We start from the raw sequence: 26564 nt of genomic DNA, 5'->3' as shown, positions 1-26564 counted from the left end.
ATCAAGTCCAACTTCCGAAATAAGGTTCGTGCCTTCTCCTTGACCTTGTCTGAGAGGTAAGATTCGCTTAAGGCTCGATGAATGTCATGATTTCGGATCCACCATTGGGCTCCTGTGATCCATCGTAGGCATCTGCTTTGTACAACCTATAACTTCTTGTAGTTAGTTGCACACGTAGTACCCCAAGAGGTCGATCCATACAAAATAGATGGTTCGACTGTGGCGTGGTACAACTGGAGTTTCGTGCGTTGGCTGAGGTATGAGCTCTTCAGAAATGGGAGGAGAGCTCCCAACATTTTGAGGCCAAACGTCTTCTTCTCCATAATGTGATGACTTTACAACAGTTTGTCGTCTAGATGCACTCCCAGGTATTTTACAGTTGTTGCCCAGGGGAGTGGCTGGTCTGATATCCGCAGGCGGTCATTGTCGATGGGTCTCCAACGTGTGAAGACAATAACTTTTGTTTTTTCTGCATTGATCATTATTTTGTTCATGTGGGTCCAGTGGTCCACTACATCTAGTTGGCGCTGCATCCGTGTGACGAGGTGGTCCATTCTGGTGCCTGCAGTCAGGAGCGCTGTGTTGTCGGCATAGAAACTGGCAGTAACATGTGGCACCGTCGGGAGGCCGTTAATATATAAATTAAACAGCAGTGGAGAGATGACCGATCCTTGTGGAAGTCCTTCAAGGACAGGCCGTGTTGTTGGATTCTTGTCATCAATGCGAACATATAATCTGCGATCCTGAAGAAAATTGTCAAGAAGTTTTAAATAGCAATCTGGTAGGGGAGTGGTACGTCGGAGCTTGAAGATCAAGTTGCGTCGCCATACTTTATCGTAAGGCTTCTCTATATCGAGAAAGACTCCAATAGTATGTCGTTTCTTGTTGAAATTGTCTTGGATAGATTCCGTGATGCGCAGTAGTTGTAACTCAGCCGATAGCTTCGCCTGGAAGTCAAACTGCTCCAGTCGGATGATGTTGTGTGCCACAAGGATGTCCAGCATGCGTTTCAGTAGGACACGTTCCAGTACCTTTCCCAGGGTGGGCAGTAAACTTATGGGCCTGTAGCTGTCAGGGTGTGAGAGATCCTTGTCCGGTTTTGGTATTGGCACTATTTTGGCAATCTTCCATGCCTCTGGGAAGTATCCAGTCCTGAGGCAGCTGTTCACTATCCGGGTGAGAAGCACAACAGGCTTTCTCGGGAGGTGTTTCAATTCCATATTGCTGATTCTATCTGCTCCAGGTGAGGTGTGTTTACTATACTTGATAATCCTCCGAATTTCCTCCGGCGTTGTCAGCTGGGGCATAGTGTTAGTCGGGGCGTCCCGAATAGCTACCCATTCCGCCGCTGTGTCCTCCTCTGCACGGTGGAGTGCATCATCTCCATCCTCCGTGGGGGGTGTAGTCATCTGTTGCTGGTATGTATCCGCATACAGCTCCGCCTGCGCCAGTGAGTCGTACAAGAGGCCATGGGGTCCTCGAATTGCCCTTTTGGGGGGCTGTTGCTGTCTGAGACTTTTAACTATTCGCCATTCATCTTTGGTGCGTAATAGAAAGTTGTCCATTTTGATTTCCCACGTGTGTTGCTTCCAGTCCTGAACCTTCCGCCGGAGTTCTCGGGTTAGTCTGTGAGTTTCCCGTCTATCGTCCGGATGGCGGTAACGGACCCATCGCTTCCGACAGCGATTGTGCCTTGTCTTAAGCTCCTGCAGTGGTGGTGGAAACTCGTCATAATTGACTTCTGGTTGCAGGTGCTCCGTGAGTGCACGTTGTTTCGCACTGGTAATCTTCTTCGTGAGTACTGCGACTGCCACATCAATCGCTTCTCTGGTAGTAACAACCTGGGTTGGTCGCACATTGTTGTTGAGGTACGCTTGGAACTGCTGCCAGTCGTAAGTTCTTGTCGTCGGCAGTGGGAGTTGCAAAGTAGCCCTCTCTATGAGTCCTAACACCGGTCTGTGGTCCAACGAAAGATCATCCAGCGTCCGCAAATGGAGATTTGGGTTGATGTTCTTGATTATGGCGATGTCTAGAACATCAGCGTCTTGTGTCTGGACGTAAGGTATCCTCGTCGGTTCCCGTGGTCCATGGACGGAAACATGTAAATTCTCAGCCAGTGCAAACAACATATGTCCTTTTGGGTTAGTCTTACGGGAATTCCAGGCAACATGTTTACTATTAAGATCCCCTCCAAGGAGGGTCTTGTCATAACCCTCTGTAACGGAGTAAAGATCTTCTGGGTGGAGAGGCTTGTTCGGGCTAAGGTAAGCCGCAATACAGGTAATGTTTCCGAGCGTTGTGTGGATTGTTACTGCCGTGGCCTCTAAAGTCTGGAGTTGGGGTAAACGTTCTTGGTGGTGACGAATACATTTTTTGATTAGAACTGCGGTCCCTCCACCCCGTTGGTCCCGTCTGTCCGTCCGGTAGATGTGCATGTTCCTCAAGCGGAGGTCGGTTGACTCGCGGAGATGTGTTTCGGAGACAAATGCTACGTCTATCTTGTGGCGATGTAAGAAGTCCGTGAATTCTATTTTCTTCAGTTTCAGGCCGTTGGCATTCCAAATGCAGAAGTTAAGACTCCTCGCGTGATGCCGTCTATCCATTTAGGGTGTCTGAAAAGCTGTCAGTACGCTTTCTACAAGTGAGAGGATAGACGTCAGCTTCTGCTGGAGGGCGGTGAGTAGTTGAAGAATATCTGTTAACGCTGGTGTAAAGGTGGTCGACCAGGCAGATGACGTCTCCGCTGGTGTTGGAGTCGGCGGATGGGCATGTATTGCTTCGGAGTACGAGCGCTGTTGTTTTGTCTGTCGTAGAGTCACTCTGGGTGCTGGTTGTGGTCGAGAGGCGATTGTTTCCACAGGGAGTGGTGCCGCTTGTTGTTGGGTGGCCGGAATCGCTGCCATGAGCGAGTTCTTAAAAATTATAGGCCGTTGTGGGGTCGACTTCTTTGGTGTCCTTCTAGTATATTTCCGTAGGAGTTCTTGAAATTTGGGGCAGCCACAGAAGGTCGCTGGATGTTCTTGTTCACAATTGGCGCACTTTGGGAGCGCCGTCCTAGGATGGGTACAATTCGATGATTTATGGGATCCACCGCAGCGGACGCAGCGTGCTGGCATGCTGCAGTAATTCGCTGTATGCTCGAAACGTTGGCAATGTCGGCACTGGACTGGTCCTTCTTTACTATTATAGGTTTCGATTATCACTCGTGTGTAGAGCAGGTATTTGACATCATATATCTTGTCACAGTCTTTTCCGGATGGGAGGGTGACTCGGTACACAGGTTGCGGTATCAATTGTTTCGTCTTCTCGTCGCGTTCCTTAAATTGGTAGACTTGTAGCACTTTGAAGCCTTTTTCCTTGAGGGCATAGTGAAGTTGTTCTTCGGTAACTTCCGCCGGAAGGCGTTTGACAACTACTTTCAGTTCCCTGTCGTCTGGTGCTTGATGTGTAAAATAGGAGAAGTTGTGGTTCGTGAAGAATTTTATTGCACGCCTTTGGTCTTCGAAGGACTCAAAGTGGTATTTGATGCGGTCCTTTTGGTATATAGCTTTAAGGTTGCCCTCTAGAAGTCCGTTGAGCGTTTCATTGAGGTGAACGTAATCCTTTGTGTAATAAATTGTGACTGGGGGTACTTTGCGAAGCACATTCTTGTCTCTGTCCACGGCTTCTGCGGCATTAGAAGTTTGTGCCTGCGGCTTGTTGGTGGTTGATAGAGGCGCAGCTTGAGGTATCAGTGGGGCGAATAGGTTCGTTGTGGCGATGGTCTCCGTTCGTCTCTTAGCCGGGTTGGCTAAATCCTTGGCTAATGCGTTGCTTCTGCTCCGTTTGTTGTGTACGAGCGCAAAGTCCCCCTCTACGTGTAGGAAGTCGTTGTCGTTGTCTGCTGGAAGGGCCGCTGCCATCTCCGCGTCGTCGACCGTTTGGTGGGAATGCTGTGATTCGACATCTGAGTCCACAGATGGAGATGCCAGACAGGTGTCGTTATCCTGCTCTTGTGTTTCCCGTGAATAGCGGATAAGGCGTTGTATGTCCTTCAGCGTTTCTTTGTCCTCCTCCCGACATATATCGAGTCTTCTGGCGTAGTCCTGGCGGTCGTCTTCATTGCTGCGTCCTTCGTGATGTGATGTATGGCCGACGTCCGAATACGGTTTCGTCGTGTGGTGTGTAGTTTTCTGCGGTCGAATAGCGCCTGTCGATCGTCGTTCTATCCTGTCATGAACCGGTGCCGTAGCCTGGGTCGTCAACCTGGGATCCGTCCTGTGTGGAGCGGCCGCTGGAGCGTCCGGCGGGCCAGGCCCAACCGACCGACCAGCGGCCGACTCCAGCGCGTCCGGGGCGGCTGCCCCGGCCGCGCGCGCATCGTCCTCGCTCGTCGGCATCGCGAACTCGACTCTGCGTACCCCTACTTTTATTTTATTTTTATTTTTATTTTTTTATTTATTGTATTTCAATTCCCCATCGGGGCGGGCTGGCAGCAGCATATGCGCTGCTCTTCAGCCGAAAGACATAGAACAAAACAATAGAAGACATTTAAAAACAGCAAAGGAGAGAAGAAGGCGAACATAGATATAAAAAGGGAGAACATCATGGAAGGCAATAGACAAAGAAAAAAACGGGGTGACTGTAAAATGGAGATAAAAAACTGTTTAAAAGTAGCACACACAAAAAGCCACACACTGCGACGATTAAAAGAACACAAGGCACAGTATGACTGGAGCATAAAGGTGTTGACGGATGGCATAGCACACAACGTAACACTGACGGCGAACCTCAAGGCAGTACACAATTAAAATCACACCTCTTGACGCACACGAGAAACAGCACTTAACACAACACTGATGTGGCACACTGATGATGATCAATACAGAGGATCTGCCAGGTTCAAGGAGATGAGGGAGACCTGAAGAAGGGAGGGAGGGGAAGAGATGGGGGAGGGGAATGGGGGGCGCGCGGAACAGGGCCAGGTAGGGAGGGTTGTGGGAAGGAGAGAGGCAAGTATGGGGTGCAGGGTCTCAGGGGAGGGGGGGTATGGAGGAAAATCCGCTCTGGGAGAAGGAGGAAAGAGGAGAAGGGGGCCCTGGGGAGGGGGGGGGAACAAGGCCGGGTTATAGTTGGAAGGAAGGGTATATGTCACGGCGAAGTTCGTCATCCGGGAGGGGGAGGCGTTGGAAATTGCCCTGATGAAGGAGATGGAGGGTGTGGAGGTGGAGAGAGGGAGGGATACAGCGATAGAGGCGCGGCAATGGGCAGGGGGTGGAGAGGAAGGAGGAAACCCGAGAGTGGGGGGGATCAACCCTGCAAACAATGTAAAGGATGCGGAGATGTTGGAGGAACAAGAGGAGGTGGGGGAAGGGGATCAGTTCATACAGGAGCCGTGTGGGGGAAGGAAGGCGGATACGGAAGGCAAGGCGGAGCGCATGGCGTTCAAGGATTTGGAGGGCCTTGTAAAAGCGGGTGGGGGCAGAGATCCAGGCGACGCTGGCATAACAGAGGATAGGACGGATGAGGGATTTGTAGGTGGGGAGGATGGTAGAAGGATGCAATCCCCATGTCCGGCCGGACAGGAGTTTCAGCAGGCGGAGGAGGGAATGGGCTTTCTGCTGGATGGTTAGGAGATGAGGGGTCCAGGTGAGGTATCGGTCAAGGGTGAGGCCAAGGTATTTCAGAGTGGGGGTACTGTTGAATTTTTTTTTTTTTTTTCATTTATTGAATTTCAATTCCCCCCCAAGGGGGCGGGCTGGCAGCAGCTGAGTATGCCGCTCTTCAGCCGACAGATTTTGTGACAAAGATGAAGAGAACAAATAATAAAAACAGGCGATAAAATCGGAGACTTAGAGAGTAACAAGGCGAAAAGAAATCGTGGAACTTAAAACAACAACACAGGGATGATGACGCTAGTAAAAATACATACGAAGCAGACAGGGAAAACAATAGACAATTAAAAAAACACGGCGACAGTCTGGATTCTGTTCGCAAAGGACATAAAATTCACACCTAGCGACAGCATGGTTTCTGTTCGCAACACGAGAAAGACAAACAACACTGAATAGTCACTGGAACACTGCACTAAAAAGTTGGCAAATGTGACACCACAGTCGAGAGCAGGTGGGGGGAAACTGGACAGAAGATGGGAAAACAAAAAAGGGGGGAAAGGAGAGTAAAAGCGAAGGGGGGATCCGGGAAAGGAGCTGAAGGAGGATGAGGACCCATAAGAGGGGTGGGGGACAGACGCGACAGGGAGTGGGGGAGGCAGAGGAGGGGAATACAAAAGGACTGGGGGGGAGAAGAGAGGTAGGGAGAGGTTTAGTGGGGAGAAAACAGGACGGAAGGGGGGGGGGAAGAGGGAGCCCAGGGAACGGACAGAGGAAAGGAGGGGGATTGAGGATCAGAGTTGATAGGAAGGATAAATGGAGGGAGAGAGGGCATCATCCGGGAGGGGGAGTTGATGGAAGCCACCTTGGGAAAGGAGATGAAGGGTGTAGAGATGGAGGGTAGGGGGGACACAACGGTGAAGACGTGGCAGGGGGTGGGGATGGGAGAGGAGAGGAGCAACCAGGGGGTGAGGGGGTTCAAGACGGCGGGAGGTGTAGAGGATGCGGATATGTTAATGAGATCATAGAGGATCCGCGTGGGGGACGGGAGGCGGATAAGGAAGGCGAGGCAGAGTGCATGAAGCTCAAGGATCTGGAGGGACTGATAGAATTTGGGGGGGGCAGATATCCAGGTAGGACTGGCATAACAGAGGATGGGACAGATGAAGGATTTGTAGGTGTGGAGGATGGTAGAGGGGTGCAACCCCCATGTCCGGCCAGAGAGGAGTTTGAAGAGCCAGAGAGGAGTTTGAAGAGTCGGAGGTGGTTGTGGGCTTTGGATTGGATGGAGCGGAGATGAGGTATCCAGGTGAGGTGACGGTCAACGGTGAGGCCAGGGTAGGTGAGGGTGGAGGTGAGACCCCTACTTATGTCTTTCTCATTTTTAACGAACATGTCACCACAAATATAGCTGAGTGTGAAAAATTGTCTTTGTAAATAAAAAAGAGACACGGATGAGTTTACCACCTTTGTTAAGAAGCTAAATATATTCAATTGCAGTAGATAAGGAGGTTTTTGTTATTTGCAACCATTTCCTGGTGAGCTTCTTATTTCGACATCGAATAATCGGCCGTAGGTTGAAAGCTCTGTTGCTTGGCGTCACCGACAGATGTCAGCGCGGCAGGCCTGCCGGGGAAAACATGGCGAGCCTTTCACCTCCACCTCCTGTCGCCGTCTGCTCTGCAGTACCTGTATAGCGGAGCAAACACCGACTAATTGCAGTGAACACTAGCATTATTCTATGGAGGGATGAATGCAGATGCTCTGCTGGTAAACCTAATATATTTTCTTGATGTTCTGTTAAAATTTACTAAGTGAACATATGGCCTTCTTGAATACAGTGCAATAAATGCACATAAATCAATACGCAACTCAGTTTATTGTAATATTCATTCGAGGGTTGGATTCCCTCACTTCCTCATCGAGGACTCGCACTGCCTGGGCTACTCTCAGGGTGTATCTTCGACGTGGAAGAGCCACAACCGTACTTGTCGCGTTGTTGCCCGTGTGCACGCTGTCACTGCTGCCCGCCGCCGCCGCCGCCGCTTGGTCGCCGTCTGTCGGTGTTCGCCGCTTCCTCTTCTGCCGCCGCCACCTGGTCGCCGCTTCTTCCGCCGCCGCCGCCGCCGCCGCTGTCGCCGTCTCTTGGTGCTCGCCGCTTCTTCTGCCGCCGTCTCTCGGTGCTCGCCGTTGCCGCCGTCTCCCGGTGTTCGCTGCCGCCTGCTATCATGGACGCCCCAACTACCACCATCATCTACACCTCTCCTTCACCTGCCCCCACTGTAACGTCATGGAGTGCTTCCTCTGGGATTCACCCGTCTCATGCACCTCCCCTACTCACAGTCTCCTCCCCATCTGTCTCCTCTCCATCGATGTATCCCCACCTGTACGTCACTCCTGCTCCTACCCCTGCTACTGCCCCTGCTGCTTCTCCCGCTCCTGCCTCTGCCCCTGCTCCCAACCCCCCTCCCGCTCCTGTCGCCCGCCGAGACGACTTTCCTCCTCTCCCCCCTGCAACTACCACTGCTTCCCCTGCCAGATTCTCCGCCCGCCGCGCCACAGTCGCCGCCACAGAGCGCCCTACCCTCTCATCCGGTGCTACTGCCTCACAGGAGGGCCCTGCCTCCCACCACCTCCCCATCCATCCAGTCCCTCCTCCCTCCTCCCAGGCAACACCCGCCAAAAAATCTTCCAAACGGCCCAGTGGCGACCTCTCCTCTACTCCTTCCTCCAAAAAGCCACTGTCCGCCCCACCTTCCACTGACCCCGCTATGGATACCACCCCACCTCCCTCCTCTCCAGCCCCCTCCCTGTATACCTTTGTCCTAGCCAACCCTGATCCGAAATTCCTGGATGCCTGCACCCTCACCCTTGAAATCCGGAAGTACATCCCCAGGGCACCTATCACCCAACTTATCCCTCGCACAGACTCTGTTCTCATCAAGTCTCCCTCTCCGTCCTTCCATACTGATCTCCTCCGGCGCCTTCCCCGCATCACCTTTGGGCCCCACGCATCCCTCACCACGTTCCTTACATCCTCCTCTCCTCGTCAACCCCAACCACCTCGTCGTCCGCCGACCCTCACTGCCGTCATCACAAAACTCAGCCCTGTGGTCACAGAGGCTGAGGTGTTGGCGGAACTGAATGCCCACCCCTCCCTGGAAGTCTGCTCTGCCCGCCGTATTTACAACTCCTCTGGCCCTACTTTCCTCATGCGTATCTTTACAGAGTCCGCCTCCTCCATCGACCACCTCCTCACGCAGGGAGCCCTGATTTTCAACTGCCGCCACCCTGTTGACCCGTCCCGTTCCCCTCCTCAATCCTACTGCTGCCAGTGTTGTCTTCTGTACAATGACCACCTCACCCAAAACTGCAAGAACCGACCCACCCGCCCCCATTGTAAAGCCTCCCACTTCCTCAAACAGTGTCCCAACCTCGCCTCCCCCCCATCCTGCAACACCTGCAATGAACCTCACCCCACCTATTCCTCCAAATGCAAAGCCAAGCCCCCTCCCACCAACCCTGAACTCACTGTCCCCGTTCGCCCCATTGACCCACCTATCCACCCTAACAATTCCCTCCGCCCTCCCCCTACAGCAGAAGACATCATCCGGTTCCTCACCGTTGTCCTGCAGAACATCCACCCCTTCCAGCGCCCCCACACACTCCAGCAGATTTCCCTTGCTGCCCGCTCTGTTTTCCACTTAAACACCTACGCCACATACTCCCACAACCAGGCCCACTTTACCTTCGCCCGCCTAGAGACCCTCGTCTAAGCCCCTCTCTCCCCTTCCTGCACCCTTCCCGCACCCACTCACATGGCTCGTCAACAGTATCGTCTCCTCTACCTCAACATTCGCTCCCTCCCTGCAAACAAATACCTCTTCATGCATACCCTCTCCCAGCACCAGGTTGACTCCTTCATCCTTAATGAAACCTTCCTCCAACCCCACCATGTGGTCCGCATCTCCCCTTATCTCCTTCACCGCACTGACAATCCCCTTCCCCTAACTCGAGGCGGGGTCGCTATCGGCCACCTCAGGCATCTCCCTGTCCGGCCACAACCCCTCCTCAATGACCCAACTGAACACCTTCTCCTCAGCCTCTTTTTTCCCTCCCTCACCATCACCTGTGCCACTATCTATATTTGCCCCGCAGCTCCTCTCCCCTTTGCCTTCATTTCCCATGTTGACCGTACCTTCTCCACCTATGTGATCGCCGCTGACCTCAACATCCACAGCCGTGACCCTGCCACCCTTCGGCGGTGGCATCAGTTCCTTGCCACCCTCCATGGTGACCTTGTTCCTCTCCCGCAGCACACCCGTCCTGAAAGTAACTCCACCCCCGATGTTATCCTCGCTTCCCCCAACCTCCTTGGTCGCATTGCCGTTGATGTCCTCGATCCTGTCGGTAGTGACCATCTCCCTGTCCTTCTCACCATCTCCTCTACCCGTCCTGCCACTGCAGCCACCCGCCCACCTGCCCCTCCAAAGTCTGTCCATGACTACCACCGTGCCAATTGGGATGCCTACCGGGAATCCATTGCCTTACATGTCGAAAGCCACCCCCTCACTTTCCACCACCCTGATGACATCACCCATGCCTCTTCCTTCCTTCAGCAGACCATCACTGACGCTGTGGAGGCTCATGTCCCTACCAAACTCATCCACCCTCACCGCCCTACGCTTCCTCCACAGGCCGTCCTTCTTCTGCGTGAATCCCGCAAGCTCTACCGCTCCTTCCTCCACACTCGTGATCGGGATACTCTCACCCGCCCCCGGCAATTACAGCGACATATCCGGAACCTCCTTACGGCAAAGAAACGCCGGGACTGGCGTCAGACATGCACACGCCTCAACTCCACCCTCCCTGTCAACTCCTCCAAGTACTGGCCAGCCTTCCACCGCCTTACTGGTAGCCATCCCACCCCGCATTACCCCATCCTCCATGACGATCGCCCCTTTCCTGACAACCTCAGTAAGGCTAATCATTTTGCTTCCCACCTATCCGAGGTCTTCTCCATTCCTGACGATCCCCACTTTGATTACTCCCTCTTCCCCACTGTCCTTGACCGCACTGACACCTCGGTCCCCCCGCTTGCCCCTAGCTTCCAGTACTTGGATCGGCTACCCCCCTCCGACATCAACACTCCCATCACCATGCAAGACATCACACTCGTCCTCCGCTCCCAACGCAACACCACCCCTGGTCATGATGGCGTCGCCTACCGTCACCTCAGGGAATCCTCTCCATCCTTCCTGTCTGTCCTTGCTATCCTGTACAATATCCTCTTCTCCACTGGATTTTACCCTGACCTGTGGAAGACTTCCCGTGTCCTGCTGTTCCCTAAGCCTAACAAACCCCCCTCTGCTACCTCTTCCTATCATCCCATCTGCCTCACCTCCGTGTTCAGTAAGGTCTTTGAGGCCATCCTCTCTCGCCATATCCACCGCCACCTTAACCAGCACCGCCTCCTTCCTCTTACCCAATGTGGCTTCCGGCCTTCCTTCTCTGCTGACGACCAGCTCCTTAACCTTACCCATCTTCTTTCCCTCCAAATAACTCCCGTCGCTCTGCTATCTTTGTTTCCCTTGACCTCCAGAATGCCTATGACCATGTCTGGCATCCCGGGCTCCTTTTCAAACTCCAGACCTATGCTCTCCCCATCAACTTCGTCCGTCTCGTTGCTTCCTTCCTCTCCCATCGTCCCTCCTATGTGACTATCCACAATTCCAACTCTCGTACTTTCTACCCCTCTGCCAGCGTGCCCCAAGGTTCTGGCCTTTCCCCTCTCCTCTATCTCCTGTACACTGCTGATATGCCCAAACCTCCCCCTCCTGTTCATCTTCTCCAGTTCACTGATGACACCGCCTTACTAGCCCTTTATCCTACCCTTCAACGGTCCCAACGTACCCTCCAAACCCACCTTGACCAATTCACCACTTGGTGCAACCAGTGGTTCCTTCGTGTAAATCCCTCCAAGACCCAGGCGATCATCATAGGCCGCACCACCCGCTCCTTCTGCCTCCATGATTTCTACCTCACCGTTTATGGCCGTCCTATCCACCTCACTCCTACCCTCAAATACCTTGGCCTCACTCTCGACCGCCACCTCACCTAGACTCCCCATCTCCTTACCATCCAACACAAAGCTCACAACTGCCTCCGCCTCCTGAAACTCCTGTCCGGCCGGACATGGGATCTGCATCCTTCCACCATACGCCACACCTACAAATCCATGATCCGCCCCATCCTTTGTTCTGCCAGCATCACTTAGATTTCCGCCCCTCCCCGGTTCTATAACGCCCTCCAAATCCTCGAACGCCATGCACTCCGCCTCGCCTTCCGCGTCCGCCTTCCATCCCCCACGTGCATCCTCTATGACCTCATCCCATTCCCCCACCTTCTCCTTTTCCTTGAACACATCCGCACACTATATATTGTCCCCCGCCTTGATCCCCCTCACCCCCTGGTGTCTCCCTTCCTCTCCACTCCCGACCAGTTGCCGCGCCTTTACCGTTGTGTCCCTCCCTCTCTCCATCTCCATACCCTCCATCTCCTTTCCCAACACAACTTCCACCGTCTACCACTCCCGGATGATGAGCTTCGCCCTGACATCTACGCTTCCTACCAACTCTAACCCCCTCTTCCTGCCTCCTCCTCAGGGCTCCCTCTCCTCCCCCTCCCTCTTTCTGAGCGGATTTCCCCTCCTACTCCCCCTCCATCTCTTGTGCCTTCTTTCAGTGTCTCTGCGCTCCCTCCTGCCCAGTCTTCCCTTTTCCTCTCCCGCCCCATGTGTCTCCTGCCTCTTCATGAACCCACGGTTGCCCCTCCTCTCTTCAACCCGCCGCTTCCCCCGCTGCCCCATGCTCTCCCCTCCTTTTCCATCCTGTCTGACCTTTCCCTCGGCAGGTCCCGCCTGGTAGTTTTACTCTTCGTCGTGTGTGCTCCAAGTGGGTTTTAAGTGTGTTGTTTCGGAGTGTTTTTAATACTGTGGCCACCTTTTAACCTGTGCGTGCGCATCCAGAGTCTTCTCTGTGTTTTAAGAATCGCCCACTGTGTTTTTTAACTTTCTGGTGACTTTTTTAACTGTCCCCAATGAACATCTACATGTCAGTGTATTTTTACCTCCATTTTCTCCCCTTACTCTGTTTTATGTTCCCCTTTTTTACCTCCTTATGTATGTACTCTGTTATTCTTATTTTAGTTGTCATGTCACATGTCACTCGGCTGAAGAGCGGCGGATTGTGCTGCTGACATATGGGGCAGGGGAATGAAATCACAATAAAGAAAAAAAAAATTGTAATATTCCTGCACACCCTTGCCACCCACCGCGTGGATGCCTTCCTCCTCAATGAAACCTTCCTCCAACCCCACCACTCCATCCACACTTCACCCTATCTCCTCCACCGCTCCGATAACCCCCTCCCAATTGCGCGTGGCGGAGTTGCCATTGGTCACCACCGCCAGATCCCCATTCGGCTCCAACCTCTCCTTCCCGTCCCCACTGAACACTTGATCCTTAGTCTCTTCTTCCCCGGCCTTGCCGTTACCTGCGCCACCATCTATGTCCGTCCCAACGCCCCTATTCCCTTCGACATCCTCTCCCACATTGACCGTACCTTCTCCTCCTACGTGATCGTATATATATATTGACTACACATTTTTGGCTAACAGTGTTAACTGCTGCATGATTACAGTCAATGGGTTTATTTCGTCCTGCTCAGATCACATCGAAACACTTAAGCTCTGTTGTGGGGCCTGACTAATGCTGCCACTAGGTACTACTTCAGTTAAGCTAGCGTCTAATGTTTCACTAACCTCAGAAACAGCTGTGGGCTGTTGTGATTCGCTCAGCTGTTGCATTGCCATTTTATAATCCGCCCTAGTAAGAACCATTAATACACAGAACAACAAATATATAAATTCACTCACATCTGAGTTAATAATGTCACTGACCTAAACTTTGCATAATACTCACTTATAATAAACACTTCCTATCTAAAGTTCAACCCAACAGTCACTCAATCAATCTGATTCAACCCGATAGACATTTAAATAGTTATTCTAAATTTCTGTCTACAAAAATTTAATTGTATATTGTCTGGCCTGAACGACGTTCTCGTATGTTGTGGCGAAATTGTGACTTCTGGAACAGGCCTCGTCTTCTTTTCTCTCGTGCAAATGCAACATAAAATTCACACAATGTTTAAGTAATGCTCAAAAATGTGTGCTGTCACAGTGAAGCCAAATTTAATATTTTTTTGTGGGATCTAAATTTTAAAAAACCTCTCTCACACCGGCCTGATTTAGCTTCACTGATCAGGATAGTAAAATAATGCGTATGTTAAGGGAATTTTCATTCACAAAGCAGGCTTATCACATGCACACAGTTCAATACTGTTCTATCTTGATTAAATTGAGCTTAACTTAAATTCTATAAGGCAGTGAAGTAATTTCGAAGTCTCGGCGCGACGAAAATTGTCAGTCGATCTCCTGAAAACATTTGTAAAAATTATTAACTTTTGGTGATCACATGGGGAAGACCGGAGATCTGCTGGTAAGACCGTGTTAGCCTATTTATTTGAAGTAACTGGATATCTTGAGCATACAAAACGGCAGGTTCGTCCAGTGTATATCAGACGTTCCCCACTGATCCCGTGCAACACAGCATAGTAAGCAGACACTGTCAATAATAATCAGTTAAATAATACGCGAACACAGTTACTTTAGGTCATGTATTAAATTCCTTCTCATACAGAATCTCATCAAGATGGCGAATAGCTCAACAATACATACATATACATCCTCCTTCTTTCACAACTAATCGGCAAGAATTCCTTCATTCTTTTTATAAGAGAAAACGTAGATAGCAGAGAAGCTATTCCATGGAGTAAATGAACGCTCCAAGGAATAATTGGGCATGAAACTACTTTGCATTGATAATCGGTAAGATAAGAAGAGATATTTCGAGATATGTACTGAGTTATATAATTTATAAAATTTCTGAAAATATCGTGGAGAGACCGCTGCAAGAGACATTACACCATGACCACTAAGGTAGTCCAATATCTCTGGCCATCGCGCAAGTTGACGTTTCTAAACAAATATACTTTCCGAATTGCTAAATATATTTGTCATTGTTGCCTTGAATTGTAATTTACGTATTGCTCCTAAGGCCTACTGTGCTTACTGTAGCTGAAAATGTTTGTCGACTTAAAGTTTTAGGTTGTGTAGCCCTACTGCAAACCTCCATGGGCTCTATGGCAGAGGGTAAGTCCCACTCTACCAGTTAATAGGGTTACTTCCCGTTTCATTCTCGTATGGAGCATGGGAATAACCATTGTTTGACTGTCTCTGTGCATGAAGTGATTATTCTAATGCTATCCTCACAATCCCTGTGTGAGCAATACGTATGGGGTGTAGCATATTTCTAGAGTAATCATTGAAAGCGTTTTCTCAAAACTTTGTTAACAGATTTTCTCGAGGTAGTTTATGTCTGCCTTCAAGAGTTTGCCATTTCAGTTCCTTCAGTGTGTCGACACTCTCCCATAGATTAAACAAATTTGTGGTCACAGATGCTGCCCTTCTCTGTATAAGTTCAGTATCCCATGTTAGCCATATCTGGTATAGGTCCACACACTTGACCAGTAATCTAGGATGGGTCGCATGATTTATAAGCAATCTGTACCATAAATTCACAATTAGTATTTCCCATTATTCAGTTCATTTTCAGAGATGTTTCTCTTCATTCCCACAACAACCCATATCCCAGCAACTACACTTACTCCAGATGCTGTCATTATTTGAACCTGTAAAAGTGGAAGAGCATCACACTGCTCATCCAGTACCTTGAAGAAATGCAATTCCACATTTGAATTGGAATGTTGAAATATCCCACATCTTCAAGATACTAAACTTTTCAGACGAATGAATACATTTTCCATGTCTTAATATTATGCTAAATTTTTCTTTTTCTACTCCGTTAAGATTAATGTGGAGGGATTAAGGCTAATGCTCTGCAGCAAATCCTAATATGTTTGCTTAACATTTTGATAAAATGTGTTAAGTGAACACATAGCCATTCTGTATATATTGCAATAAATGCACATTAATCACTACATAACTCAGATATTATTCTATTTCTTAATATTATGCTTAAAATATGTTTTTCTACTCCATTAAAATGAATGTGGAGGAATGAATGTCAATGCTGTGCCAGTAATCCTAATATATTTTATTGATTTTCTGTTAAAATTTATGAATTGAACATATGGCCTTTCAGAATATATTGTAATAAATGCACATAACTCAGTTCATAACTCAGAGTTTCTTGCCAATATAAGCAAAAATCGTACAAATTATGGCTAGTTCCCAGTGTCTTTGGCATTATACTCTACTCATGGTTCATTCTTTGACATATGGTCAGTTGTATACGTTAGATTAGAATCGCTTGATGATTCCTTCTTTTGGTAGGAATGGTACAAATCGCCTTAGATGGTATGTTCTTCTCATTTATGGGTACATGACCCCAACTGGGCTTGGTGGAACTCCAGTCTAATCAGACAGTTGGAATGTGTGATCTTCAGAAGCATCAATGAATGGGCTAACTTGTGAACAACACAATTGCACAAATTGTGTTACCTGGCAGTGCTGTTAGTTATTTCTGTGTGAAGCCCTTCCTTTACTTTCGACAGAAATATTATTCTTTAGGTACAATTTTGGCCACCATTCCTTAAACGTTGGCACCTCTCCTGTTTTTGATATTTTCATTTCAAAATTCGGCTTTTCGTGGGAGTCAATTATTAATTTTGCATCTTTCTTCACAAAATATATCCTATCCATCTTCCTAATTTTCCCCTTTATCTGTTGAAATCTCTATCATGTGGAAGGTGGCACTACCCTCCAGTTGGAAAGTAATGGGCGATGAATTGAAACCTTCACTCTGCCACAATCATTAAACAAACCTCACCAGTGTATGGTTTTTATTTTTGCCTCCAAAACAGGCTTCATCAGAGCTTTTTCATGATAGAAGTAATATATGGCCCTTGCACTCTGTAACTCGTGCACAGTAAAGATATTTAATGAAATCTGACCCAAGTTAAATGGAAATTGAATTGGTATCTGAGGTAACTGCAAATACTGCATACAATCAAACGAGAGGCCTGCAATGGTAGAATCAGTGTCAGTTTTTGCTGTAACTGCGTGTAATTTCTTGAAGAATTAATCACCACACCTCTTGTGCACTATTGACTCAGCTATTGCTGCCCTTTTACCAGCATCATTCAGAGATGGACTTTTGATTTTTATCCAAATCTCTTCACATGTACTGCTTGTATACACCTGTGGTTCTCCAGATTTCAAATTAAAATGGAAAGTTTTCAAATAAAATTGATAATCAACTTGGATATCCATTTTAATAGTTTTGAACATGTGCCACATAATCTGCACATGTTTGGGGTCAAGATAATTAGAATTTTCTTTGGCATAATGTGCTTCCCGGATTGGAAATGAGTCGATGTGCTTTTTATTTCCACTTCTTAAGCTACTGGTTCTGCACGGCCAGGGTTGCATTTTCCCCTCTTACAACACACCAGTGCCTGTGTTATTCTGAATTACGATGCAATATCCCATGGGACAAGGACCCTCTTGATAAGTGGGTTATCTGGATTCGAGTGCCACTCTGGAACAAATTTTCATTGTCATCACTCCATTATACAGCTGTTGGCTGTCCATTTTCGCAACTGTGAATTCATTCCAGGTTTCCACCTTTATCTTTTGGAGATTTACCTTCTTTTAACGTATTGCTATATTCGCACATTGCTGAAATCACCAACACTTTGGGAGGCAGTTTTACAAACTTGAATTTTCCCTTCAGACCTTGATAGCCAACAAATGCATCACTACAATTTTGGTTTCTTCCCACTAAATTCCTTATCACTTCTAGGCTCCTTTCTTGCCACTTGTTTTTCTTCTATGAGGCTTTGAACGATTCCATCCTGTTCATTTTTTGTTCTGTCTTGCTGCCCTCTATCATCTCAGTTGCCATGCTTTTCATCTGACAACTGGAAACAGAATGACATATTCAGTTGAACTTAACGTTCTACATTATTATGTTCGTTGTGGTAGTTAAACGTTAATTTTGAAGTAATACTAAATTTCAGGTTAACCATTACGTTTTGGTTGGTATCTATTCCCTCTCCAATTTATATATGCTTCATTTTCACTCTGCTCGCTATATGGATATATGTTTTGGAACCTCCACAGCATTCTTTCTTTTTCCATTACTCCCTGATATTTGTCACTAACATCACGACTGTCTGACATCTTACCACGAATAACAAAATAGATTAATAAAAGAGTAAGAGGAACATTGATTATTCTCCCTGCCTTAAACTGAGTTGATAGTATAAAATTTTTAGCGAGCCCAAATCTTCTGTACCTGTGGGCTTTCACTTCGAGAGAATGTGATAACAATGGCTGCATAATAAAACAAAATGTTCCAGCACAAATGGGATTTCTTTACATCTTGATTGGGCTACATCCTTAAAGCACAAACACATATGTAACTCAATGCTGTCAAAAATGGATGTGTTTGTTTTCTTAATATTCCCATTCATTTACAAAATAAATCAGTATTGCTTCTTCTGTTCTTACCTTACTCCTAAATCTGATCTGATCTTTCTTGAGGTCATGTATTACTAATATTTACAATCAAAAACACTCTTGATCACAAATTATTTATTCTGGTGACCGGTTTCGGCCACAACTGTGGTCATTTTCAGACCAATGATTAAGAACCTCCTTCTGGTGGTAAATCACAGTAGTGATTACACTGGCACTGTAGTGATTTACCAGCAGGAGGAGGTTCTTACTCATTGATATGAAGATGACCACAGTTGTGGTTGAAACCGGTCTCTGGAATAAATAATTTGTGATCAAGACTGTTTTTGATATTAAATATTTGTAATAGCATTGATCACCCCCCCCCCCCCATGAACCATGGACCTTGCCGTTGGTGGGGAGGCTTGCGTGCCTCATCGATACAGATAGCCGTACCGTAGGTGCAACCACAACGGAGGGGTATCTGTTGAGAGACCAGACAAACGTGTGGTTCCTGAAGAGGGGCAGCAGCCTTTTCAGTAGTTGCAAGGGCAACAGTCTGGATGATTGACTGATCTGGCCTTGTAACAATAACCAAAACGGCCTTGCTGTGCTGGTACTGCGAACGGCTGAAAGCAAGGGGAAACTACAGCCGTAATTTTTCCCGAGGGCTTGCAGCTTTACTGTATGATTACATGATGATGGCGTCCTCTTGGGTAAAATATTCCGGAGGTAAAATAGTCCCCCATTCGCATCTCCGGGCGGGGACTACTCAGGAGGATGTCGTTATCAGGAGAAAGAAAACTGGCGTTCTACGGATCGGAGCGTGGAATGTCAGATCCCTTAATCGGTCAGGTAGGTTAGAAAATTTAAAAAGGGAAATGGATAGGTTGAAGTTAGATATAGTGGGAATTAGTGAAGTTCGGTGGCAGGAGGAACAAGACTTCTGGTCAGGTGACTACAGGGTTATAAACACAAAATCAAATAGGGGTAATGCAGGAGTAGGTTTAAGAATGAATAGGAAAATAGGAATGCGGGTAAGCTACTACAAACAGCATAGTGAACGCATTATTGTGGCCAAGATAGACACGAAGCCCACACCTACTACAGTAGTACAAGTTTATATGCCAACTAGCTCTGCAGATGACGAAGAAATTGAAGAAATGTATGATGAAATAAAAGAAATTATTCAGATTGTGAAGGGAGACGAAAATTTAATAGTCATGGGTGACTGGAATTCGAGTGTAGGAAAAGGGAGAGAAGGAAACATAGTAGGTGAATATGGATTGGGGGACAGAAATGAAAGAGGAAGCCGCCTGGTAGAATTTTGCACAGAGCACAACATAATCATAACTAACACTTGGTTTAAGAATCATGAAAGAAGGTTGTATACATGGAAGAACCCTGGAGATACTAAAAGGTATCAGATAGATTATATAATGGTAAGACAGAGATTTAGGAACCAGGTTTTAAATTGTAAGACATTTCCAGGGGCAGATGTGGACTCTGACCACAATCTATTGGTTATGACCTGTAGATTAAAACTGAAGAAACTGCAAAAAGGTGGGAATTTAAGGAGATGGGACCTGGATAAACTAAAAGAACCAGAGGTTGTACAGAGATTCAGGGAGAGCATAAGGGAGCAATTGACAGGAATGGGGGAAATAAATACAGTAGAAGAAGAATGGGTAGCTTTGAGGGATGAAGTAGTGAAGGCAGCAGAGGATCAAGTAGGTAAAAAGACGAGGGCTAGTAGAAATCCTTGGGTAACAGAAGAAATATTGAATTTAATTGATGAAAGGAGAAAATATAAAAATGCAGTAAGTGAAACAGGCAAAAAGGAATACAAACGTCTCAAAAATGAGATCGACAGGAAGTGCAGAATGGCTAAGCAGGGATGGCTAGAGGACAAATGTAAGGATGTAGAGGCCTATCTCACTAGGGGTAAGATAGATACCGCCTACAGGAAAATTAAAGAGACCTTTGGAGATAAGAGAACCACTTGTATGAATATCAAGAGCTCAGATGGAAACCCAGTTCTAAGCAAAGAAGGGAAAGCAGAAAGGTGGAAGGAGTATATAGAGGGTCTATACAAGGGCGATGTACTTGAGGACAATATTATGGAAATGGAGGAGGATGTAGATGAAGATGAAATGGGAGATACGATACTGCGTGAAGAGTTTGACAGAGCACTGAAAGACCTGAGTCGAAACAAGGCCCCTGGAGTAGACAATATTCCATTGGAACTACTGACGGCCGTGGGAGAGCCAGTCCTGACAAAACTCTACCATCTGGTGAGCAAGATGTATGAAACAGGCGAAATACCCTCAGACTTCAAGAAGAATATAATAATTCCAATCCCAAAGAAAGCAGGTGTTGACAGATGTGAAAATTACCGAACTATCAGCTTAATAAGTCACAGCTGCAAAATACTAACACGAATTCTTTACAGACGAATGGAAAAACTAGTAGAAGCCAACCTCGGGGAAGATCAGTTTGGATTCCGTAGAAATACTGCAACACGTGAGGCAATACTGACCTTACGACTTATCTTAGAAGAAAGATTAAGGAAAGGCAAACCTACGTTTCTAGCATTTGTAGACTTAGAGAAAGCTTTTGACAATGTTGACTGGAATACTCTCTTTCAAATTCTAAAGGTGGCAGGGGTAAAATACAGGGAGCGAAAGGCTATTTACAATTTGTACAGAAACCAGATGGCAGTTATAAGAGTCGAGGGACATGAAAGGGAAGCAGTGGTTGGGAAGGGAGTAAGACAGGGTTGTAGCCTCTCCCCGATGTTGTTCAATCTGTATATTGAGCAAGCAGTAAAGGAAACAAAAGAAAAATTCGGGGTAGGTGTTAAAATTCATGGAGAAGAAATAAAAACTTTGAGGTTCGCCGATGACATTGTAATTCTGTCAGAGACAGCAAAGGACTTGGAAGAGCAGTTGAATGGAATGGACAGTGTCTTGAAAGGAGGATATAAGATGAACATCAACAAAAGCAAAACAAGGATAATGGAATGTAGTCTAATTAAGTCCGGTGATGCTGAGGGAATTAGATTAGGAAATGAGGCACTTAAAGTAGTAAAGGAGTTTTGCTATTTGGGGAGCAAAATAACTGATGATGGTCGAAGTAGAGAGGATATAAAAAGTAGGCTGGCAATGGCCAGGAAAGCGTTTATGAAGAAGAGAAATTTGTTAACATCCAGTATTGATTTAAGTGTCAGGAAGTCATTTCTCAAAGTATTCGTATGGAGTGTAGCCATGTATGGAAGTGAAACAGGGACGATAAATAGTTTGGACAAGAAGAGAATAGAAGCTTTCGAAATGTGGTGCTACAGAAGAATGCTGAAGATTAGATGGGTAGATCACATAACTAATGAGGAGGTATTGAATAGGATTGGGGAGGAGAGAAGTTTGTGGCACAACTTGACCAGAAGAAGGGATCGGTTGGTAGGACATGTTCTGAGGCATCAAGGGATCGCCAATTTAGTATTGGAGGGCAGCGTGGAGGGTAAAAATCGTAGAGGGAGACCAAGAGATGAATACACTAAGCAGATTCAGAAGGATGTAGGTTGCAGTAGGTACTGGGAGATGAAAAAGCTTGCACAGGATAGAGTAGCATGGAGAGCTGCATCAAACCAGTCTCAGGACTGAAGACCACAACAACAACAGCATTGATCACTGCATAATCCCACAATGTATTCAAAAGCAATTTCATGTATTACTGCCTATTCACTCATCTTGTAGATATTTCCTGGCAGTTTTTAACAGCCATACATATGCTGTATTTCATAAGTTATTAGGCAATAAATGGACAGATGGATCATAATCTACAACAGCAGTTGTAAAAGGCAAAGGGCGTGAAAGTAGAGCAGTGGTTGAGAAGGGACTGAGGCAGGGTTGTAGTCTATTCACCGTGTCATTCAATCTGTGCACTGAACAAGCTGTCAAGGACACATAAAAATTTGGACACGTTTTTATAGTTCATGAAGAAGAAATTATAGGTTTAAAGTTTGCCAATGACAGTATAGTTCTGTCACTGTTGGCAAAGGTCTTGCAGGGTAAGTTGAATGGAAGGAATAGTGTCTCGAAAAGAGATTATAAGATGAACATCAAGAAAAGTGGTTCCTTGCAGCTATTGTCATTAGGGAGTTGATCGTCATTGTTTTACATGTCATTTGTTTCATGGGTAACAGTGCTCCACGTTTGGTAACTGAGGGATCAAGTGTTTTAATCCATAATTAATTTTTTTATGTTTTGATGAGAAAGTCAAGATAATTACAATATTGTCCATGGGCGATTTTAAAGTCTTGATTACAGCTAGTTCTCTGCATTAAACACAGCTCTCTCTTCCTGGTATGACATAGATTGAACCAGAGGAAGGAAAGACTTCCTCCTTCTCATCCACTGGGTAAGTCTCCCCAGACCCAGTGTTCTGGGTGGCTTTCTCAGACACTACACATTTCCCAAACCTCACCAGCCTTATCATTCACCCCTCTCGTGTCCCCTTCAATGCTTCTACAAGAAGAAGGAGCCACTGGCTCCAAAACTTGAGTATTTCTACAATATTTCTATATGTTTTCTCCTGCCACCGCTGATTGAGTAGATCTGTATCTACAAAATTACACTACGACTTCAATGAGAGGAGAAGACACAGGCTCAGACCACTATGTAGTTGAAATGAAAATCAAATTCACACCTTTCAAGAAAATGAGTTACAACCCACCTCGGCTGATTAAAAATGACAAGTAGCACCAAATAAAACAAAACATTAAATTAAGAAATGACCTAGGTGAACTGATATCTAGTACAAGGAACAACAAAAAACTATCAGCCTCAAAACAACAAAACAACTTCCAGGAGTTACTGCAAAATCCTTGGGAAACAACTGCAGTTGTACTAACTATTTACAGTAATATTTGAGAATAAAGATAGAAGACACACAGTAACAAAGAAAGTGCTGAAACCATGACAGAAGAATTTAATAAACGTTTGGACTGTGAAAAAGGCAAATATATCTTACAGACCGGTGTAAATAACACAACAAAAACCAAACCTAACAAATCAGGTTTTTAAAATTTCCTAGATGTTGAAGGAGAACTCACAGATCAAAAACTGGTAAGGTTGTTGCTGAAATGTGAATATATTTAAGTCACACTGTCAATATCTCCTTACACATAACTCTAACAGAAAGATGGACGATGTAGCCATTCCCTAAACATTATACCACAACCGTCATCCAGATGGGGGATAACAGCAGTCTGAATATCTACAGAGCAATCTCTCTCCTAGACTCCACATGCAAGACTTGGTCCTAGATTCTATGTGGAACAATCAAGGGACAACTAAAACAGGAGTTACGAGGAAATCTGGAAGGTTTCAGACCATGGAGAATTTGTGCAGAGCAGATCATAAGTTTAAAGTTGATTATGGTGTGCTGTAGGAGACAGAAAAATCTCTGGCAATAACGTTTGTAAACTTCAAGAAGCCATCCAATATCTCCATGGAACTCCATTTTTAAAAATTCTCAGAAATCTAAGACTTTATCCAAAATTAATTAAACTAGTAGAACTTACTCTAAACAACGCTAAATTGAAAGTAAGGCTTAGAGAAAAAACTTCTAAAACATTCCTCATAAAAGCAGGCGTAAGACAAGGTGAATGCCTATTATTACTGTTCGACTGAGCACTGGAATATGTAATGAGAGAATGGTACAAGGATAACGCAAAGAACATAAGAATTGAAAGTGTGAAAACTGATAAAAGCTTAAACTGCTTGGGATTTGTTGCTGATAATATGCTCCTAGCCAAGAACGTTCAAGAAACTACTAAAGTAGTTAAATCATTAAAAAATAGCACAGAAACTCAGCCTCAGAATATCATTTGCAAAAACAAATTATGCCAGCTGGTCCACAAAAATACAGCGGAAGAACAGAAAATCAAAATAGATAATCAATTTAAATATTTAGGTGACTTAACAACGGGAAACCTAAATGAAAAACATGGCAAAATAGAATAAGAACCTCACTAAGGAAAATTAAATCAGCAAAAAGAAACATACAACAAGAAACGGCTGTCTGTGCAGCAGCAACCTTCTTCAGAACAACGGCTGTTGTCGTCGTCTTCAGTCCTGGTACTGGCTCGATACAGCTCGCCACTCTACACCTTATAATAATATCAGTGCACTTGCCGGTTCGCACCTAACGGCACAAACCCTCCAAAAATTGGTAATAGAATTCCTTAAGGGACAATCACACTACTGCCGAACTTTCTTTCTCACTTTTAACCAACATGTCACCACAAATATTGGTTAGTATGAAAACTTGTCTTTGCAAATAAAAAAGAGACACGGATGAACTTGCCACCTTTGTTAAGAAATTAAACATATTCAATTGCAGTAGATAAAGGGGTTTTTGTTATTTCTAACCATTACCTATTAAGCTTCCTATTTCGACATCGAATAATCGGCCGCGGTTGAATGCCCTGCTGCTTGGCGTCGCCGACAGATGTCAGCGCGGCACGCTGCCGGGAAAAACATGGCGAGCCTTTCACCTCCATCTCCTGTCGCCGTCTGCTCTGCAGTGCCTGTATAGCGGAGCAAACACAGACTAATTGCAGTGAACAGTAGCATTATTCTATGGAGGGGTGAATGCAAATGCTCTGCTGGTACACCTAATATATTTTCTTGACGTTCTGTTAAAATTTATTAAGTGAACATATGGCCTTCTTGAATACAATGCAATAAATGCAAATAAATCAATACGTAACTCAGTTTATTGTAATATGGGCAAAAATCAAGTAAATTATGGCTAATTCCCACTGTCTTTCGCATTCTACTCCACTTGTAGTTGATTCTTTGACATATGGCCAATTGTATATGTTAGAATAGAAGTTATTTATGATGACTTGTTTTGGGAGGAATGATAGAAATCGCCTTAGATGGTGCATGTTCCTCTCATTTATCGTTACAGGAGCCCGATTTACAGGGCTTGGTGGAACAGCAGTTTGATCAGAAAGTTGGAATGTGTGCTATTCTGCCACATCAACGAATGGCTTAAATTTAACAACACCACGAGTGTCTTGTGAACAACAGAATTGCACACATAGTGTTATATAAAAGAGCTGTTAGTTTCTGTGTGAAGCCCTTCCTTTCCTTTCAACAGAAATATTAGTATTACTATGGAATTTTGGCCACCGCTCCATAAAATTTGGAACCTCTTATGTTTTTGATATTTTCACTACAAAATTCCTCTTTATGCGGGATTCAGTTATTAATTCTGCATATTCTTTCAGAACATATATCCTATCCATCTCGCTAATTTTCCTTTTTGTCTGTTGATATGCCTATCATGTGCAAGGTAGGACTACCCTCCAGTTGGAAAGTAATGGGTGATGGACTGAAACCTTCCCTGTGCCACAAGCATTAAACAAACCTCACCATTGAATGGTTTTTATTTTGCCCTCCACAACAGTCAGAGAATGAGTGAAAGTCCTTAACACATTGTCCAACAGTTTCATTTATATAATTAAAAAGAAATGAACAAGCTTCATCAGAGCTTTTTCGTGCTATTCCTTTTCATGATAGAGACAAAAACCAGGCTGTTCCACTCTGTAATTCTGCGGATTTAAGAAATTAATGAAAGCTGCCACAAGCGACATGTAAGTTGTCTTTGTATCTGAGGTAATTGCAAATTCTGCATTATATCAAACGAGAGGCCTGCAATGGTAGAATCAGTGTCAGTTTTTGCTGTAACTGGGTGTAATTTCTTGTGCACTATTAACTCAGCTTTGCTGGCCTTTTAGCAGCATGATTCAGGGATGGACTTTTCACATTTATCTGAGGCTCTCCACATCTACTGCTCGCATACACCTGTGGTTGCCCAAATTTTAAATTAAAATGTCCATGCTTAATTTTCAAGTAAAACTGATAATCAACTTGAATATGGAGTTCAAAAGTTTTGAACATCTGCCACATAATCTTCACATGTTTATGGTCCAGATAATTGTGTTCTGCATTGGCATAATGTGCTTTCTGGACTGGAAATGTGTTGATGTGATTTTTCATTTCCACTTCCTAAGCCACTAGCTTTGCACTGCCAGGATGACATTTTCCCCTCTTACAATACTCCAGCGCCTGTGTTACTCCGAATTACGATGCAATTAATAAATCTCGTAGAACTTACTGCAAACAACGTCAATTTGAAAGTAAAGCTTAGAAAAAAAATTTCTCAGCCATTCTTCATAAAAAGAGGCTTAAGACAAGGTGAATGCCTATCACCATTAGTGTTTGACTGTGCACTGGAATATGTAATGAGCGAATGGTACAAGGTAACACAAAGAAAATAAGAACTGGAAGTGTGACAATT

The sequence above is a fragment of the Schistocerca piceifrons genome, chromosome 11 (genome assembly GCF_021461385.2).
Source record: "Schistocerca piceifrons isolate TAMUIC-IGC-003096 chromosome 11, iqSchPice1.1, whole genome shotgun sequence".
Taxonomy (NCBI): Eukaryota; Metazoa; Arthropoda; class Insecta; order Orthoptera; family Acrididae; genus Schistocerca; species Schistocerca piceifrons.
Note: the sequence above shows the minus strand (reverse complement) of the source record.